We start from the raw sequence: 6566 nt of genomic DNA on the forward strand, positions 1-6566 counted from the left end.
GACCAGCAGGAATGAACTGGTAAATTGACGCCTAAGTGCTTTTGAGGTAATAAAGTCTCCCAAGGACTGCACGCAACAACTTCTTTCGCGCTGGGTGCCATGCACGAGATATTCATTTGTGTTAAAATGATATGACAAAAACAAAATATGCAAGACATCACTGTATAACATATCAAATCTTGCCTGGAGTACTTGGAAAGATTTTTTTGCAATACCTCTTTACCGCGTGTTCCTCTCGCTAACGCAGTGATCCTAAAATGTTTTATCCTGGCGGGTTTGCGTGCTTGGCAGATTAAAAAATCCAGAAAATGTAATGAGTGTGGATACAAACGACAAAATTCTGTCAAGCCTCGCGACGCTGTTGCGTAAGATGTCGTCTGGTGTATATTTTTGCGACATTTTCCTTCAAAAAATTGGAACACGTTTTCTCTTGATTTTGAATGATAAATTCTCAAAACCCTAAAGTTAAAAAATATAATTATGACTAGGTGGAATTTTGATGGCCAGTCATTCGGGTGCATAGTTTTGACATTAATTTCCGTCGTCACGTCTCCTTTGCTCATCCCCATTTCCATTTAAAAAAGAAAAAATAACGTTTTTTTAAACTCGAGTAGGAGCCAAGATAAAAAGCTTGCAATTACCTCTAGCAGCCACTCTGAAATTAAGAACTAGATTACGCCAGGCAAACATCAGCAACCACCAACAGCTACTTAGCTTTCATTTTGGTTCATTTTCTTTCTCGCCTTGCTTCGTTATTTTTGTTTTGTTTCGTTTGTTTAGTTTCTGTTTTTTTCGATTGTTTCTGTGGAGCTACTAAGCTTAACGGTTAAAGTTCAAAGGAGCCGTGTGGATGTAAAAGTTTTTGGCTGGGCCCATCCACATGATACATTTTTTTTTCATATATAGTTGTTGAACTTGATGCTTTGTTTCGTTGGTACAAAATTAATGCAACCAAAATATACTTTAACCTCATAGGGTTATATTTCTAAGCGACTCATTTGAAATACGTTTTAAATGCACCAAGCGCCGTCTATTCTGGATATTAGATGAACGTTATCGCCCGCCCTACTAATTTTTCTCGGATTACTTACTGTGAAGATGCTTTTAGAATACCATTTCGCAATCATTATCTATGGGCTTTAAAGGCTGCAATGGGATAAAAAGCCCAAATATAAAGTATCGTAGAAGTGCGACTTTATGCGAAAGCTAAAGATGAAGATCGAACGATACGTATTTCTGTGTACCTTTCTTGTAATAGGGATGCTGACTGTTGAGGGTGAAAGCTTTGGAAATCTTATTCCGCATGGGAAAAAGATACTGTATAAAAGAAAGGTCTGTATTTATAGCTTTAAGGTCTCACCCCTTAGTAAACTCTGACAAATTTTCATTATAAGTTCGGTTGTTCCCATTTTGCAAACCTACAGAAGATTTAAAAAAAGGCATAAAGTCCTGAATTTGAATGGGTGCACTATTAATTCGTTGATTAATTCGTTCGTTTATTCGTTTGCTCGTTCGTTCGTTCGTTCGGTTGTTCGGTCGTTCGATCGTTCGGTCAGTCGGTCGGTCGGTGCTCACTCGCTTGATCAGTCGCTCGATGAGTCGGTCGTTTTTTCGTTTCCCCGTTGCTTCCTTTCCTTGTTCATTCATCTATCCAGTCATCCATTCATCGGTTGGTCAACCTGTCCGTCCATCCATCCATCATGCATCCGTACAAGCAACCATTCATCCACCCATGTAGTGTCATGTATAGGAGTCAAGGAAGAAAAGCATAAAACCTCTTGATCGTTCTTAAACGTTTGAACTTTCAAAGAGAGGAGAAACAAAGAAAGTACGCTACTGATGTTTTAAAACTGTCAAAAGACACAATTGAAATCTAACAGGAATTTTCATTAAGTGTGCTTTTAGACTTATTTAGATGTTAAGAAAATATCAATGGCGGTCTTACTTTGCAAGTAGGGTAATTGTTAGCTTTTCCTTCTGAGAGAAAACAGTTCATCTTTCTTAAAATTTAATTTGACACCTTCAACACCTCTTTCTTTAAGGTGACCTTAAGGGTAAGCAATTTGTACTTTTCATATTCCGCATTGGATGTATAATCAACTGAGTCGTGTGAACTGACACCTAGTCTTTTTGGATGCGGTACTTGTGTACGCTCTTTCTTCTCCGAATTTTCTGTTTATTCTGTGGTTATGTAACAACCCCTTAAGGCTATTTTCTCTTAAGATATCTTTCCAAGTATGATTTTAGTTCTGCCAATAAGTTAATCATAATTTTTTTATGACCAATCTTGTGTCTGTTTCATCGGAATTAAAATGGAAATGTAAGAAATTGAAGGTATAAAACGATTTTGTAAAACATAAACAACTCGAAGGCGCCTACTTACTATGCAGGAACTGTTGCACGAAAATTAACGTGATTCGCTGGTTGAGATAGAACGAGGACGATACAAGAAGATTGACAGCCTCGTAGGGGCACCTTTAGTATCGCCTTTATAAGCTGGTGAACAGCATTTTCAATCAGAATAGAATTGAGAGAGGTGAGTTAGTCCCCATAGTAAAAAATGAAATAGGAAATTAGAACAAGAAATAAAAAAAAAATATCCCCTGAGTGTTACAAAAAAATATTTAAAACAATATGAAAAGTATGACTCAAGTCTATTTAAAGGATATCTTAACGAGTAAGATCAACATTTATTACACGACGCGGACAGTCAGAGGGCCAATAACTAAAATCAACCAATCAAAATGCTCTATTGCCGGTCAATATTCTCTCACTATTGGACCGGGCACTGTCCCGAATGGTCCCGAATGATACCTCACTTGTGTCCCTTTGAACTTCAGTCGTATCATAAATGTCTTATTAACCAATCTTACTCGGGACCGTACAGGAAGAATATCGGCCCTCGGTCTTTTTTGTACGGACCGAGCACAGCGAGGTCCGTACTGTCAAGACCTCGGGCCGATATTCTCTCAGTATGGCCCTCACGCTTGGTTAATAAGATATATATAGCTCTTACCCTGGAACCTCGAGAAGGAATCTATCGAGTAATACGTTATCAAAGGAAATGAGGGGGCGTTCGGAAAATAGACGAGAAGAATCTCTCAATCTCCATATAGACTTTCAGTAAAACATTTTAAAGAGCCGTTTATTTAAACAAAGTTTAGCCGTTGTTCAACGAAGCGGCGCTAAAAGCTATTTTGAAGTTAACTGAATCTTTTATCCGAACGTCAATTTCTGTGAACAATGTGTCAAGAGAGCCGAACGCTGGCAGTAGAAGGACATATATTTGATAAAAACAACCCTTCTATAGAGAATACGTCCGTAAGGCCCACTGCCTGCATAAAACCGCAGTTCGGGTTAGGCCACGCGTAAATAACCGGCCCTTGACTTCTAAGATAGTATGTTACTTTAATTAAAAGATATTCAACATTTTCGTATATAGTCATACACTGTATAACAGTTCACGTTTTTGAGGAGAACAAAAGTGCAATACAACGTAGCTTTCGATCAAAGTTATCATGGTGAAATAACAAGCAAGAAAAGAATAGAGGGAAAATTTATATAAATCTAATCTATTATCATACCAGTTAGTCTTCTATATTTGAACACACGTTTACAAATGGACACTTGCTTTTTGCCCTGTACTTTAGCTTGGGAATTCTGCAAGTGCGTGCTGTGCTGGACAACCAAGCAAAGAATCCAATGGTTATCGAGATGACGTTTGGACAAGAAACAACGACGCAAGCGAACAAGAGAAAAATTACATTTGAATTAAATGGAAATTTTCTTAGAATTTAAGGTGTTCGACAGACGGAGGGAAGCAAAGATGATAGCGTAGACCTTTGGAGAGACAGTAATGAAAATTAAAACTGATGAAATTTGTAAATTTTATTACACCGTCAAAGTCGCCATTAAAAGAATTAGACTACAAATCCTGTTAACTGACTGACATAGAATCATGTTGTCGTGCTTACTATAGGTCTCGAGATTTCACCAGTTATTTTCCTTCAACGCCTTTGAGTTCAAGATTGACCTTCGTTCCATTCATCAGCATCCAAGTTCTCTCGCCAGATCACAAACGCTACTTGGCATCCTTTTGGACCTCAAAATTCTCAACGGAAACCGGGTATCTTTATTCATTCTCCCATCTTTTACTACGTCAGTTGCATCCCTCACTAGAACAGTTTCGTGCTGACGCAAGGAAAAAGAGGAATCGAATTAAAAACGTTAAATAAATCGGCAAGATGCAAACATGAAATAGCAAAAAAAAAAAAGAAAAAAAAGAAGAAAAAAACAAGCAAACTCAAACCTTTCCTTTCGTAAGTAATCCTCTCTTTCCGTTCCGAAAGCCACCATTAAAACAATTAACATCTACGACGAAAATTACGAGAAGAATTACGGCAAAGGGCAGACAAGCGTGCTTCCTCATCATTCCTTAGGCAGTGAAGTAGAAACTAAGTAACAAGACAAAATGTGTTCACGTCTTTTTAAGTCAAAGCTATAAGCGCAATTCTCCGGATGAAAACTGAAACAAACTTAAGCAGATGTTGACAAATAGCCCAGCAGGACACGTATTGAAAGCTCTTTCCTTTGGTCCCAGTATCAAAAGGATTTTTAGCAGTAATTCAGAGGAGTTTTAGTAGGAGATTCCGTAATTAGAGGAGATTCAGTAATTCAGGGGAGTTTTATTGCTATAGCTCCATAGAAGATACGGGAGGCCCTTAACGTATTTGTTTAAATTACATTGATTAGAATAATCGATTGGAAGCAATAATAATGTAAAGCAGTAATAATGTAAAGCGTTAATAGGAAGTAATGTCTCGAGACTGTAGACTTGTCTAGTTTACCCCTCCATGAGGTTATTCAAGTGTATGGAAAGGATCAGCAGGAATCTGTATATTACTCTGAAATGGGCACCTTCAGCAACCTTCTTTAAGTGGGAGGATAAAACTAAATACCTGTCTTTCTTTCCCACACTAATGATTCAATCTCTTCTGTTCGCCACATTGCAAATTGAACCACGAACCCAAACAAAAATCTCTTTAATTTTCTTTTAAATTCATTAGCTTTGCTATTGACAAAGCAAATCTTATTATAAAATTTGAAGCGACTTGCATATATGTATAAGGAATATAATTTTCAAAGGGAAAATCGATCGTTGCCCTGTGCTCTTATGCTTTGCCTGTTAGTTCTTCATCAATTTTGGCAAACTGCAGGTATAAAAATTCGATCTTAACAGCTCTTTCAGCTATACAAAGAAGGTAATTACTGAGGCAAGCTGTCGACCTAAGAGTTTCTTTTCCGGGTAAGAACAAATTAGCGAACCAGACTCACCTAAGTTGTTTAGATCCCTGACCTACTTCACACACCTTCGAAATACTTAGACTTTTGAAAATGCCTTTTTTTTTAAAAATTTCTTAGATTCTTAGTCGATATTTAAGAAAACCTTCTTGGGATTCGCCATATAAATGTTAAGTAGGATTAAGATTTGTTAATTATGTTTAAAATATCTTTGAATAATCAAGAAGTAAAAAACCAAGCACCGGCAATCCTTTTTTTTTAGATGACAAATTATTTAATTCTAAGCCTCGAACCTTCCAGAAATCAAGAGGCGCGGTCACACGTCAGAGATATGACAGGTAAAGTGCAACAAAACCTTGGCGAAGAAAATCAAATATGAATGAAATTTTTGAGTCTGTCACGCAACAATTCTTCCTACGACCTCTGCAGTACCTTTGCAGTGCTATACTGTGCTATATATAATTTGCCTTTAGGTTTTACTGTCCTTTTATTTGTGGTTGTCTAACGATGGCTTTCGCTCTTCGCCGTGCAACACCGCGTGCATGGCCACGGAACATAAGGGGCTATATGAGACGAAAAGAAATGGGATACAGAGACTTTTTTTATTTCTTTTTTTCTTTCTTGTTTTTTCGTTTTGCTTTTGTTTGTGTTATGTTTGTTTGTTTTTAGCTATGTTTTCATGATTGTGATGGGTTTCTGTGTTATAATGCTTGAAGAGCGGGGCGGGGAAGGGGGAAGAGCGGGGGAAGGAGGCAGTTGAAGAGCGAGGGGGGAGGGGGGAAGAGCGGGGGAAGGAGGCAGTTGAAGAGCGAGGGGGAGAGGGGGGAAGAGCGGGGAAAGGAGGCAGTTGAAGAGCGAGGGGGGAAGAGCGGGGGAAGGAGGCAGTTGAAGAGCGAGGGGGGAAGAGCGGGGGAAGGAGGCAGTTGCAGAGCGAGGGGGGAAGAACGGGGGAAGGAGGCAGTTGAAGAGCGAGAGGCGGGGGAAGAGCGGGGGAAGGAGGCAGTAGAGGAAACTCAACTGCCGTATCATTGGATAGATTAAGTACTCAACAACGGATTGGCCACATATTTTATGTAAATTTTCTTTACATTTATCCTTCAAACTAAAAATACCTTGGGTCAAAAAAATTGAGGACACAAAAATGTTTTTCATGGTGCAACAAACATACAAACTGGGGAAAAAGTTTACAGGAGAGAATAAGCTTTAACTAAATTCATTTTGGAATAGACTACCAGTCAATCTTGTTGTCCTCTTTGTGTGTCAAC

The 6566-nt window shown here is 38.5% G+C and overlaps 2 long non-coding RNA genes across 2 annotated transcripts; one reads left to right on the plus strand and one right to left on the minus strand.

Annotated features, from left to right (window-relative positions):
* The first annotated feature begins 1058 nt into the window (after positions 1 to 1058).
* Positions 1059 to 3932, plus strand: LOC111331603 (uncharacterized). The gene is made up of 2 exons (XR_002694940.2): positions 1059 to 1332; positions 3651 to 3932. It is a non-coding gene; the product is annotated as an uncharacterized LOC111331603 (long non-coding RNA).
* Positions 3874 to 5459, minus strand: LOC148735711 (uncharacterized). The gene is made up of 2 exons (XR_015998502.1): positions 4310 to 5459; positions 3874 to 4191 (listed from the first exon to the last, which is right to left on the minus strand). It is a non-coding gene; the product is annotated as an uncharacterized LOC148735711 (long non-coding RNA).
* Positions 5460 to 6566: the final 1107 nt, after the last annotated feature.

Source organism: Stylophora pistillata, chromosome 3 (genome assembly GCF_964205215.1).
Source record: "Stylophora pistillata chromosome 3, jaStyPist1.2, whole genome shotgun sequence".
In the NCBI taxonomy this organism is placed as follows: domain Eukaryota; kingdom Metazoa; phylum Cnidaria; class Anthozoa; order Scleractinia; family Pocilloporidae; genus Stylophora; species Stylophora pistillata.